The 14,717-nt window shown below is 42.5% G+C and overlaps 1 pseudogene; it reads right to left on the bottom strand.

Annotated features, from left to right (window-relative positions):
• Positions 1–1,250: 1,250 nt before the first annotated feature.
• On the bottom strand, positions 1,251–9,744 carry LOC142664522 (C-reactive protein-like; annotated as a pseudogene).
• Positions 9,745–14,717: the final 4,973 nt, after the last annotated feature.

Raw genomic sequence — 14,717 nt, forward strand, 5'->3', positions numbered from 1 at the left:
ATTCATTGTGCACTTCCAGTGAAAAAAAAATTGTCCATGGGCATGTGATGGACACACAGGTGTTTGGCTCATTACAGGGTCATGTGATGGACATACAGGTGTTTGGCTCATTACAAGGTCATGTGATGGAGACACAGGTGTTGGGCTCGTTACAGGGTCATGTGATGGACATACAGGTGCTGGGCTTGTTACAGGGTCATGTGATGGACATACAGGTGTTGGGCTAATTACAGGGTCATGTGATGGACACACAGGTGTTGGGCTCGTTACAGGGTCATGTGATGGACATACAGGTGTTGGGCTAATTACAGGGTCATGTGATGGACATACAGGTGTTGGACTAATTACAGGGTCATGTGATGGACATACAGGTGTTGGGCTAATTACAGGGTCATGTGATGGACATACAGGTGTTGGACTAATTACAGGGTCATGTGATGGACACACAGGTGTTGGGCTCATTACAGGGACATGTGATGGACACACAGGTGTTGGGCTCGTTACAGGGTCATGTGATGGACACACAGGTGTTGGGCTCGTTACAGGGTCATGTGATGGACATACAGGTGCTGGGCTTGTTACAGGGTCATGTGATGGACATACAGGTGTTGGGCTAATTACAGGGTCATGTGATGGACACACAGGTGTTGGGCTCGTTACAGGGTCATGTGATGGACATACAGGTGTTGGGCTAATTACAGGGTCATGTGATGGACATACAGGTGTTGGACTAATTACAGGGTCATGTGATGGACATACAGGTGTTGGGCTAATTACAGGGTCATGTGATGGACATACAGGTGTTGGACTAATTACAGGGTCATGTGATGGACACACAGGTGTTGGGCTCATTACAGGGACATGTGATGGACACACAGGTGTTGGGCTCGTTACAGGGTCATGTGATGGACACACAGGTGTTGGGCTCGTTACAGGGTCATGTGATGGACACACAGGTGTTGGGCTCATTACAGGGTCATGTGATGGACACACAGGTGTTGGGCTCATTACAGGGTCATGTGATGGACACACAGGTGTTGGGCACATTACAGGGTCATGTGATGGACACACAGGTGCTGGGATCGTTAGAAGACACAGCTCTGATACACATACTGTAACGAGCCGTGCACCTGTGTGTCCATCACATGACCATAGACAGAATTTTATCAACTAAAGATAAACAATGAATACTACGGAATAAAAGCAAGCAGAGATCTTGAAAACCATAAGGAATTAATACAGAAAGTATATTGGAAAATTGAATCTTTTTTTTATTATACAAAAAATAACATTAGTTTGCTAAAACTGGACAAACCTTGTAACCAATAAGTAGGTTTTTGAAATGTGGGAGGAAATACGAGTATCCAGAGAAAACTTGGCACACCCTGTAGCTACAGCAGAGAGAACATACAAGACCCATGCGGATATTGTCCCTGGCAAGATTTGAACCAAGGACCCCAGTGCTGCATGATAACAGCGCTAACCACTAAGCCAACACTTTCATAAAGGGACATTCCCTGATGAGAGGATATCAATGTACTGCTTCAGCATTGTTGGACATTGTCAGTACTGAATAAGGTTCTGCTTGTCACTTATCCACAGGGGTCAGACCCTCAGATCATATTAGGACAGGAGACCCCCTTCCCTCTAATATGGTGGGCCATTAATTGGAGTAGATGCGCCACCCTACCCCAGACAAGTCTATGGTAGTCTATGCTCACTTGGCTGTTTCTGTATATGAATATGTGTTCAATTTTAACCATGAGAAAACTTTTTTAACTTCCATTCCTACTGTACAAACAACTAACCACTAGGTGGCGACATGATACCATGTTTGGAAGCAAGATGCGGCACCGAAATGTCAAAAAAAGGAGCAATACCGTATGTTGAGAAACCACAGAGCAGACTGGGTATTATAATTTATTACCCACATATGCAACATTGTGTCATTTGTGTTCTTGCCTAATTAAAATTTCTGCGCTAAATATTACACAACTAAACATATGTTTAAACAACCTGACTACACAACTAGAATACTACTGCTTTAACTACAAAGCATTACACATGCCTAATCATGTATACATCTCTCTATAACAGCACACCATGTGGATAGGAGTGGTACTGCAAGTTTCATGGCTCCGTTAATAGAAACCATAATGCTGGCAGAGCCAAGTACGTGAAGCCTGTATGGTAGCACATCAAGTCCCTATGGAGGTACAGTACGGGCCCATAAAATCTATAAGTGCCATATTATGGCTCTGTGAAACTTGAAGCTAGTACAAAAATTTTAATTACGTGTAAATGAGTCTATGGAGTTGACCAATCCCTGAACAAGTCTATGGGGTGGAGCTTGTAGATGAGGGAGGCTTTTGACCAACCAGGTTTCAGAATAAAGATGAAGCAGATTATGTATTTTGATGTTTGGCAAGCCACTTATGAATATTCATGAGCAGCCATTTTAATTAAAGGGTATTATCCGATTATAAGTGTATATTATAGGATTGTAGGTATAGAAAACATGATGCACACAGCTTAATCCATAAGTCTGTAAATGGAATCTGTCAGAAGTTTTGATCCCTCAATGCAGCGTTTTCATGGGGGGGTTGCTATTATATCTGCCCCTCAAATCCATTTTAGAACTGAGAGGTTCCCTAAAAAAATAGGTTTTAGAAATGTAACAGTTATAAGGCTCCTAACGCCCTAAAAAAAATAAAAGTACATTTAGAAAATTATGTCAACATAAAGTCGTTATAAGGGAAATGTTATTCATTAATACCTATTTTGTGTGGTGTGATTATCTGTCTTACAAGCATATACAGAAAAATTTAGAAAAATGATAATTTTTCCAAATTTTCTCACAATTTTGGTGTTTTTCACAAATACATACTAAATGCAGTGACCAAATATTACCTCTAACATTAAGTACAATGTGTCACGAGAAAACAATCTCAGAATCGCTTGGATAAGTAAACCATTCCAACGTTATTACCACATAAAGTGACACATGTCAGATTTGAAAAAATTGCCTGTGTCTACAAGGCCAAAACTGGCTGCATCTCTAAGGCGGGAGTCACACGACCGGGTCGTTCCCGAGCCCGAGTGTCGGCCGGTAAAATCGGCCATTTTGCCCGGCCGGTTTGCATTAAGTTTTGCATCCGTGCCGGGCCGGGCAGATCCGGACAGTGACATCAGCGGCAACTCCTGAAGGGGAATCCCCATGTGTTCGGGGATTCCGCTTCAGGAGTTTCCCCTGATGTCACTGCCCAGATTTGGACAGAGACATCAAGCGCTCTGTCCAGGAGCGGAATCCCCGAACACACTGGGATTCCGCTCCTTCAAGGAGCTAAAGTGCGGCTAGCACATAGCAGAGCGGGGAGATACCTCCCTGCTCTGCTATAGTGGCGTCGCTACAGCAGTAGCAGCCGCAGCAGCAGCAACTGCAGCTGCTAGCGGCGCCATCGAAGGTGTCGCCGGGCCAGGGTGCTTTTAAAACAAGCAGGGGAAGGGAGCCAGCTCAGCGCTCCCTTCCACCTGCTGTACACCCCAGCCCTGCCACACAGTGTACAGCGATGCCATTCGTCAGAATGGCATCAAATCCTCCTCCTCACATGCACTCTGCGCTGTGAGGAGGAGGAGATAGAGCGCAAGCGCCGGAAAATCCGGCCATCACTCGGGACACATCCCGGTGATGGCCGTGTAATACCCGGCCCCATAGACTTCTATGCGAGCCGGGCGGCCGGGTACCCGGGCGAAGATAGAGCATGTCCTATTTTTTGACGGCCGGTTTTACCGGCCGTCAAAAAATCGGTCGTGTGAATAGCCCCATTAGGGGTCTATTATTCCTAATGCAGCCGGGTGCCAGCCGATTTATGAACGGCTGGCACCCGGCCGGGAAACCCTGCTGTGTGAATGAGGCCTAAGGGTTTAACTATATTGTGTGGTGTGATTATGTGTCTCACAAAGCAGAGAAAAGGTCCCAAAAAATGTTTAACATTTTTTTTTATGCATTTTGGTGTAATAAACACAAAGTACAATGTGTCGCGAAAAAAACCAATATTCAAATTGATTGAGTAAGTAAAAGCATTACATAGTTGACATATGCCAGATTTTAAAGATGGGACTCTGTCAGAAAGGTTGTGGTGGTATGGGGTTAATCAGAAAGACAACTATATATAGCTATATCCGATAAGATTACACAATTTCCCAAAAGTTAAAGCGACCCTCCGGTCTTAGGACAAAATTATAAATGTGATATGGGTATATGGAGTATCATTACCTAGTGCCCTCCAGTTTTGCCCCTCTGCTGTGGATCCACCTTTTTAGGGTCCCCTCTGCGTGATCTCCAAATGGTCACAGTGCTTCTCAGACTGAGTCTAAGACACTCCCTCTGTTCACAGATTGGTCAGAACTGATGAGCAGCTCTGGCCAATCAGAGAACAGTAGGAGTGTCTCAGACTCTAGTCTGAGAATCGCCCGCAGACATTTTGAGACAACACAGAAAGGACCCTAAAACGGCGGATCCACGGCAGAGGGGAACAGCTGGAGGGAACCAGGTAATATTACTCCATATACCCCATCGTACTTCGAATTTTAGTCGGAGACCGGAGGGTCGATTTAAGATACATCCACTAAGGTTTTATCGATGGCTTATACAAGAAGACATCTCCATGAACCTCATAGTCCACAGACTCCCAGCTAATGACGTTTCCATTACAATTATAACAATTATTAAAGTATAAAGATCTCATTTCACTGGGGTGGAGGGGGTAATCCCACATGTGAACGTTAGTGATTTCACCCACATAAGATAGTCCTCTATCATAACCAATTCCAGCAGTGGAAAGACTCTGCCCGAGGACCGCAGTAGCATTTACTCCTATAAGAAATCCTGGTTTTAAAACCTTTCTTGGAAAGAGTAAACCATTGAGAATGAAATGAATGACCCCAGTGCTCAAGTCCCAGGACACACAGATCAGCTTCAACTCCATGCTCTCTTTGTCGGTCTTATAGTAAACTAGATCTTGGCCTATGGAAATGTAGTAATAATCTGAGACGTGAAAGAGATGGAATAGAGTTCTCTTGGAACTTTTATCGACCAGTTTGAAGAGGGAGTCTCTTTGGACTAAGTCCGTGTAGTACTGCAGGCAGACGGTCATATTGCTCAACGGAACTGTGACGGTGGGCTTCAAAACCACGCTTGCTGTTTCACTGGATTTAGAAAACAGGAAAGATGCGCCATGCAAATCTAAAAGACAAAAAGACAAAGATGCCTGGAGGAAAGTCTGGACCGGATCTTCATTTTTTTTTACGTAAAATGGTCCATGTCTAGAGCTATATAAATAAGTAGTGCTAGAGCGAATGGGGTAGTAGTCATATTGTCTGTTACAGGGGATAGATAGAATAGATAGATAGATGGATGGATGGATGGATGGATGGATGGATGGATGGATAGATGTAACGTCCGTGGTCGCTGACCCCAAACTCCTCCCATTCTGTCGATGCCCTTCTCTCCAGAGATGTCTGCACATGCGGCCGTCCTGCCCTAAGGAGCCAGAGCGCACACATGTGTGAGATTGAGCTGATTGCTCCCAGATCACCCTGGATTATAAGAAAGGCTCTGCCCCTCCCTGCATTGCCTGAGCTTTGTTGTCATTACCCTAGTTTGTCTTTGCAAATGGTCTCCTAAGTGTTTTCCAGTTACCAGTGTTTCCCGTTCCTGCTACCTGTATCCAGTGCTATCCTGGTCCCAAGTGCCATATTGAGTTGGAGTCGTGCTGCACTGAGTACTACACCAGTTCTGCTTCACCACGCCTGGCGCCTGCCTGCTGCCTAATCCCATCCGAGTCTGTCTTGCTACTGTCTGAGCTACCACAGGTACACCTATACGAACTATAGACTGTGTCCTGTTGGCCAGCTGCCATACCGTTAAGGCGGTACGACCAGGTGGGTCCACGTACCCAAGGGGACAATAGATAGATAAATAGATAGATAGATAGATAGATAGATAGATAGATAGATAGATAGATAGATAGATAGATAGATAGATAGATAGATAGATAGATAGATAGATAGATAGATAGATAGATAGATAGATATGAGATAGATAGATAGATAGATAGATAGATAGATAGATAGATAGATAGATAGATAGATAGATAGATAGATAGATAGATAGATAGATAGATAGATAGATAGATATGAGATAGATGATAGATAGATAGATAGATAGATAGATAGATAGATAGATAGATAGATAGATAGATAGATAGATAGATAGATAGATAGATAGATAGATAGATAGATAGATAGATAGATAGATAGATAGATAGATAGACATGTGTGGCGTGAGATGACCAGCTTTGAAAAAAACATGCTAGATGAGATAGATGTCGTGCCCTCCTCCCACCTATCCAGGGCTGTTTTTAATTAGAATAAAATAAAACTGGTACCTACCTGTCCTGAGATCATTTTATAGGCTTAGTCCCAAGAGAGAGGTACGTTTCCTATTATAGGGATATAATGTTCGGTGTAGCGACCCCCTGTATGAGGTCTTCTATTAATGACAGGTGGGCTCGCACAATTTGATCAAACTGAGCACTAAGAATCTCACATTTATAAACATATGCCACACCCCTTTTCATTTAAACCACGCCCCTGTTTCCACTAAACAACGCCCACTTGTCTATTGAGGCACAAAAAGTGTCTAAAGCCCTTAGAAATGTGGTTCACGGCATGTGCGCCAGTTTTTGGGCTAAATTTGAATTGTAACGCACCATGGAGCAGATATACATAGACTGGCATCACATTCGCTAGTCTTAATCCAGACTTAGAGTAAAACGCCAGAAAATAAAATGTATGTTTGCTATGAGCAGGCATAGATTTGCAATATAATTTGCGCCAATTTCTGGGTTAAATTATAGCAAATTTGTTGGACCAACAGTGGCCCCGCTCCTTCCCGCCTAACCATGCCCACTCCTGCCTAACCATGCCCATGCCTGCCAAACCATGCCCAACCCACTTTGCTCATTACTTTTGAAAAGGAGTGAAACATTGATATTTTGGCACAAATATAGAATGCTCCAAAACTTTTCTACCCCAGAAAACGGAAATACTTTATTTTAATAGATTCCCCCTATGAATTATAAACATGCCCCATTGTGCACAGTGTGAATGAAATCCCCGACTTAGTAAATCTGCCCCTCAGTGTGAATGAAATGCCCGGCTTAGTAAATCTGCCCCTCAGTGTGAATGAAATCCCCGACTTAGTAAATCTGCCCCTCAGTGTGAATGAAATGCCCGGCTTAGTAAATCTGCCCCTCAGTGTGAATGAAATCCCCGACTTAGTAAATCTGCCCCTCAGTGTGAATGAAATGCCCGGCTTAGTAAATCTGCCCCTTAGTGTGAATAAAATGCCCGGTTTAGTCCATTTGCCCCTCAGTGTGAATAAAATGCCCGGTTTAGTCCTTTTTCCCCTTAGTGTGAATAAAATGCCCGGCTTAGTCAATCTGCCCCTTAGTGTGAATAAAATGCCCGGCTTAGTCAATCTGCCCCCTAGTGTGAATGAAATGCCCGGCTTAGTAAATCTGCCCCTCAGTGTGAATGAAATGCCCGGCTTAGTAAATCTGCCCCTCAGTGTGAATGAAATGCCCAGCTTAGTAAATCTGCCCCTTAGTGTGAATAAAATGCCCGGCTTAGTAAATCTGCCCCTTAGTGTGAATAAAATGCCCGGTTTAGTCCATTTGCCCCTCAGTGTGAATAAAATGCCCGGTTTAGTCCATTTGCCCCTCAGTGTGAATAAAATGCCCGGTTTAGTCCATTTGCCCCTCAGTGTGAATAAAATGCCCGGTTTAGTCCATTTGCCCCTCAGTGTGAATAAAATGCCCGGTTTAGTCCATTTGCCCCTCAGTGTGAATAAAATGCCCGGTTTAGTCCTTTTTCCCCTTAGTGTGAATAAAATGCCCGGCTTAATCAATCTGCCCCTTAGTGTGAATGAAATGCCCGGCTTAGTAAATCTGCCCCTTAGTGTGAAGAAAATGCCCAGTTTAGTCCATTTGCCCCTTAGTGTGAATAAAATGCCCGGTTTAGTCCATTTGCCCCTTAGTGTGAATAAAATGCCCGGCTTAGTAAATCTGCCCCTCAGTGTGAATAAAATGCCCGGTTTAGTCCATTTGCCCCTTAGTGTGAATAAAATGCCCGGTTTAGTCCATTTGCCCCTTAGTGTGAATAAAATGCCCGGTTTAGTCACTTACTTTCTTTGGCGCAACATCCAGTGATGATCACAAACAGCAGAGCAGGGACCTTCATTCTGTACAGGACACAGACACGGACGTCACACTGTAGTTTTCTATACATATAATAAACCATACTCACTACTATCACATATGTACATGGAGGCTCTCAGTCAGGAGCTATCAGGGGCAGGGATTTTACAACACTTCCTGTCAATCTTCCTCTAGAAGAACCTTATAGTCAGCCTCTCCCCTGACTGATATCGCTGCAGAGCTGGTTTAGACTGGTGGCCAACTGGGCACTTGACCAGGGCACACATATCCTAGGAGGTCTTCTGAGGACAGAACCCAAAGGAGCAACCAGAATTCACCACTGACTCCTTAACTTGGGAATTTAGGATTTAGACCACCAGGAAATTTACAATTAACCCCTTCACTACCCTAGATTATCAGGGGTGCGACAAGCTCTGTCGGTGTCCAAGTTGGTGGTTTCAGAATGTGTCCCCCTTCCCCCACGGTCCCTGAATTATGATAGTTGTCGGATGGACCGTTACTTATTCAGTAGTTCTTTCCCGAGTCAATCTGTCATGATTGGGCTCCTTCACACTTGCGTCTGAAAATACGACTCAAATACGGATGCGCAATACGGATGTTTTTTAAAAAAAAATTGTTCCAGTTTTATTTCCATATTGTATGTTTTTATTTTTTCTATTTTGTTCTGAATTGTCCGTATTTGTTCTGTTTTTTGTTAAAGGCTTAACTATTTTTTTGCTGTTTTTGTAATACGAATATAAGAAAACAACAAATACGGACATGTGAAGTATTCAAAAATGGAACATGCGTTTATAAAATCACAGTATTGACTACTATGAGCTAAAAAGGCGCGTAAAAAAGTGTATAAAAAAAAAAGGAAATGGAAATAAAACCCATTAAATGTATTAACAATGTTTGTTTTTTTTATAAAAAAAACAAAAATTAAAACCGTATATAATATCCAAGTGTGAATGAGCTCTTACACGGATTTGTAAAAAAATTTGTCAAAAATGTAAAACATTTGTAAAAATGTGTAAAAATTTGTAAAAATTTGTAAAAATTTTGTAAAAAAAAAAAGGCAGTACATTGTTTTTTATAAAACAAAAAAATTGCCTCCCTTTGGTGCCCTACGTGACCACCTTCTCTGCCTACCCCTCTTCCTAGCCCTGGTGGCTATTTTCCTTGTTGCCCTGGGCACAATTTAAAAAAAACAAAACAGCCCAGACTGGCTGATAACAGGGAACAATAGATTGTATTTACCTTCATAGTATAATGTAGATATTACTATTACAGCTTCCACAATTTTTGTCAATCTGGGACCAACTCCCATAGACTACATAATTTCTCATCATAGTGTCCTGTTTACATATCACGTATGTACTCGCTTATAAGAAGTAGGCGGAGCCGTGACAATATCGTCTAGAAAAGTCATTAAAAGTCCACTTACCTGGATTCAGACTTAAAATGGTCCAGAGTATCTCATGTAGTGGGTTATGAGGCTGTGCAATGACTCAGCTGCGCTATTCTATATATCGTTGATACACCAAACCCCCCACCCCCTCTCCGGATGTTTTTCTACTTTCCATTTATCAACATTTCCTGGAATACGCTGGTGGAGCAGCCTGACCGGACATCCACTATAATAAACCTGGTGGCGTGATAGTAGATGGTGGAGATCTGGAATGTGACTTGTAAATATTACCAGAAGACAGACACAAAGGTTTAGTCAAAGTTGGAAATTGGCGTAAATTATAGAGTAAATCTACTCCGACTCGTAGCTGCCATAGATTTCACTTTCTGACGCATGGAAAGCCCAAGATGCAACAACTTTATTAAAAGACGAGCGCCTCTTGAGAAATTTGTCTCATCTTACTCCAGTAGACTTCAGTGTAAATCTGGGCCAAAGTGTTAAAGGGTTTGTCCATTTTGGACAACCCCTTTTTGTCTAAAGGGTCCCGTGAAGATGATGACAAGGTGTCCCACTGCTGAAACCACAAGTGATCCGCTTTAATCCTTGGAGGAACACAGCAGTAAGTGTTCAATTCCTCTACAGCACCACTACAGGACAAATTAAGCATTACACTGTTTCCGTTAAAATGCATAGATTGTCATGTAATGCATGGACAAGCTGGGTCCTCCAGAGTGATAGATGCTCTTTGCTATAGCTCATGGATAAGGTTCCATTAGGTGGCGCTTCCTCTATTAATTCATAAAAAAATAGGTTTTCTTTTATGGATATCCCTCTACACCAAACTCCACCCTATACCGGTCACCTTATCTTCAGACGCTCCCCCAACATTTTATACTCCCACCACAAACACATACACAGTAACCTTCTATAATTATGGGCCAAAGTATCTTACTTGAAACAATGGGGTTATCCCAAATGAATGACCCCCCTACTCTAAAGCAAGCTGCAGAATCGGCTACTGAAATCCCTAAAGATTAGCTGTTAACACATGGCCATGGTATGTGGCAGGTGGAACTGTTCTTTGCTAGGTCGCTCCACATTGTCTGATAAAGAGGGGAACAACTACGGACCCCCTTAATGATGTCCTATGTGCTAAGGGACAGGGGTTGTCTAGTTAGGATCCAGCTCTATAAACCCACAGACCCATCTGCATAAATTAAGTGCTGGGTTGAGTATGGAAGTTTTATTTGGGCACATTATGGCACTGTCATTTGGGGGGTGTTTTCGCTATTATTTGAGCAGTGTTTGGCTCTATAAGTTCGGAATAGATAGATTCATATGATCTATACTTCTTCCAAAATATTGAAGGGTATGAATAAGGGGTTAAAACATAGCCTAATCCCTAGGGGGAACCTGTCAGCAGTTTTGAGGCCTCAGAACTGCTGACAGGGTGATAAAAGGGAGGGGAAGGGTAATTTATACTTACCATTTATTTTTTTTACCTGAGAGGCAGATGTTTGATTCCCCTGGTTCGCAAGTGCCATTCTCTGCTCTGAGTGACGACTCTCACTGCCAATCAGGAGACCGCAAGAGCCATCACTCAGAGCAGAGGGCGGGGCTTATAGCCTGCAGTGCAGGAGTACTTGCACATCAAGTCCCGCCTCAGTGACACTTGCGATAGGGGCACCAGGGGAATTAAAATTAATTTAAAGGTAAATTTGAAATACCCTCCCCCTCCCCTTTATCACCCTGTCAGCAGTTTTGGGGCCTCAAAACGGCTGACAGGTTCCCTTTAGCACTTGAGTTTCCTGTTATTGAGTTTGGAGTAGAACATGCTGAGAAACAAGAAATTGTAGATAAACTTTGACCTTGTGCTTCAGTTACTGTGATCCTAATTTCTAGGACATCACAGATATATATTGGGATGATTCTCTATACTTAGAATACCGAACATGATACTACGGACCTGACCTAGGGTTGCCATCCGGTTGGGAAACCGCCAGCTCGGCCAGTATCAACTTCAAGAAACCGGTGCCGGTAAAAGCTTTTCACCGGTAATAATAATCACTGCTGAAAAATTTTAAGTAACTGCAGTCAATGTTATAAAATTAACAAAAACGATAATTAACCTTTTAAATTCCCCTGCTGATGTTCTAGTGGTCCCCGCCGGTCCTGCAGCGATGATGTCACATCATTAAAGCGACAGCTGCAGCCAGTCGAGGCCTGTGATTGGCTGCAGCTGTATGTGACATCATCACTGTTGCCCCTAAAACCACACCCATTTCTTTACATGTGTTGACCTTTCCAGTATTTTTGGGTGGTAATGGTGGCAACCCTATCCTGACCATGCATGGGCTGACCTAGGGCCTCAACAGTACATACAGCATATGGCAACAAAAAGAGGCGGGCAGCAGGGGGATATTTTGAATAAAATTAAATTGGTAAGTGCCATAATTTTCAATTCTAAAAATATATCTGTTTAAAAGAAAAAAATTATTTAACCCCAGTCAAATCCTTTAAAGTGAATGTTCACTTTTTAACACCACATCATTTCTATGTCTAAAATTCTGTGCTGATTAATTTAATAATATATCTTTATAGTGGTCGGAGCTTCATTTTACTGATACAGAGCTTCAATTCCCCTGCACAGAGATAAAGTTAAATAATAAAATTCTGGCTGCTTAAAGCTGCCACTAGAGGGTGCTTGGGAGCTTACCATAGACTGTTTTAAGTTTATTGAATAAACAGTATGCAATAAAATCGTTATCTCCCCCTAGTGATGACTGCAGGCAGAAGGAATGTTATATTTTAGACATTTGTATATGCAGGGGATTTGGAGCTCTTTTTCAGAAAGCAACTATAAGGCTATGTTCACACGGAAAATTCTGCCTGGAAAAATCAGCTCCGGTTTTTTCGAAGTGGTTTTGCATCAATCCATTTTTTTGACACGTTTTTTGTTGCCTTTTTTGACACGTTTTTTACCTATTTCTTCAACAGGCAAAGGGAATAACCGTGAGCGCTTTTTGACATAAAACACGTAAAAAACGCGCCAAAAAACGCGTTGGCCGTTCGCAGCATTTTTTTCGTCTCCCATTGATTTCAATGGGGTTTTTGAGGCGGAAAACGAGAGGTTTTTTTCAGCTCGCGGGAAATAAACGCCTCTACTTCCCATTGAAAACAATGGGAGCCAATTTCGGCAGTTTTTTGCAGCGGTTTTTGCGGCAAAAGACATGTAAAAAAACTTAGTGTGAACATGGCCAAAAGATATATTAAGCAGTCAGGGTATGTTCACACGCTTAGCAAAAAATGTCTGAAAATACGGAGCTGTTTTCTAGGGAAAACAGCTCCTGATTTTTTAGCCATTTTTTTAGCAACTCGCGTTTTTCACTGCGTTTTTACGGCCGTTTTTGGAGCTGTTTTCCTATGGAGTCAATGAAAAACGGCTCCAAAAACAGCTCAAGAAGTGACATGCACTTCTTTTTCGCAGGCAATTTTTTGACGTGGTCGTTTTTCCAAATGGCCGCGTAAAAAAACGGCCCGTCAGAACAGAACGCCGTTTTTCCCATTGAAATCAATGGGCAGATGTTTGGAGGCGTTTTGCTTCCGACTTTCTGGCCGTTTTTGGCCGTTTACGGCCCGAAAAATGGCCGAAAATAAGGCGTGTGAAAATACCCTTAATGTACACAGTAATTTGGACCGAGTTACATATAAAACTAATTGGTTCTCCGGAACCAATTGCAGGGCCTATGTCTGAGCATAAAGTAATATAGAGCATTTTCTATACTATTATTTTACTTTAAAACAAATCTAGAGACTTAATACAATTTTAAAAAATACATTTAAAGGGGCACAGTCACCAAATATCCTTTTTTTTTGTGCATAAAATGTCAACAGATTTGTAATTGTGTTGTAACTATCCATACAAAAAATGATTTCTTAAACATTGTAGTTTTCATACTGGCCACTAGATGTCAGCCTAGGCTGCAGTCAGGAAAATCAGCTAGATTTGCAGCCTGCTGCGAAATGAATGTTATCAGCTCATCACCAGCATATAGGGGGGTTAAACACTTAATGACAGGTCTATTGTTCTGAGCCTAGATAAATAGCCTTTCACATTGATAACAGAAAGTTTAGACTTCACTTGGAAAAAAAACTGGTCATAATTTGTCCGATATTACTAATAGAGTTCATTGCTAAGCATAATCAATGTCAACATGGCAAAAACAATTGCATCAAATCTGTGATTTGGGATATTAGGGAGATGTGACCAAACCCCAATGTCATGGGGTGACTTAGGGCTCATTCACACGAACATGAATCTCGTCCGTGTGACGGGCGTTAAAACAACGGACGTCACACGGAGCCATGTATTTCAATGGTGTCGTTCACACTAACGCTGTTTCAACGGAGCATGTGAACGGTCCGTTGAAAAATTGGTCATGTCCTATTTTACTGCGTGTCATCCATCCCTCCATAGACTCTAGCTCTGTGGGGGATCCGTGACAACGCGTCCCGCACGGGCACACCTTGGACGTGGAAAAAGGCAGTTTTTCACGTCCGAGGTGGGCTACGTTTTTGTGAATGTAGCCTAAGGGGTCTCTTCTTGTAGCCTGAAGTCTTTACGTTGCTATCATGTGTTCCTAATAACTCGGATAAATGGGAGTTGTACTTCAGAAGAGATATGAACAACTGAATGGGAATAGGAGTTGTAGTGCAGTAGCAGCATGGATGACTGCAATTAGAGGGTAGTTATAGTTCAGAGACCAGATGCTTTTAGTCAGTCCCACCCTATGATTGCTAGGACACACTCTAGCTGCTGTTCAGAGTGTGCGGAGAGGGATGGGGGTCCTGATGATAATGTCCCTGAACTTTGTAGGTTGAGAATAATAAGACCCCAGCTACTAGCTGGTATGGGGGAATTTCTGATGAGCGTCTTTTATGGTATGATAATCTGCGCGATCATTTCTTCATGAAAACTCCTCCCCCATGAGAATCTTAAAACATTTCTGATTGACAGGTCATACAAGTGAATTGTTAAAACCCTC

This window comes from Rhinoderma darwinii, chromosome 12 (genome assembly GCF_050947455.1).
Source record: "Rhinoderma darwinii isolate aRhiDar2 chromosome 12, aRhiDar2.hap1, whole genome shotgun sequence".
Lineage (NCBI taxonomy): Eukaryota > Metazoa > Chordata > Amphibia > Anura > Rhinodermatidae > Rhinoderma > Rhinoderma darwinii.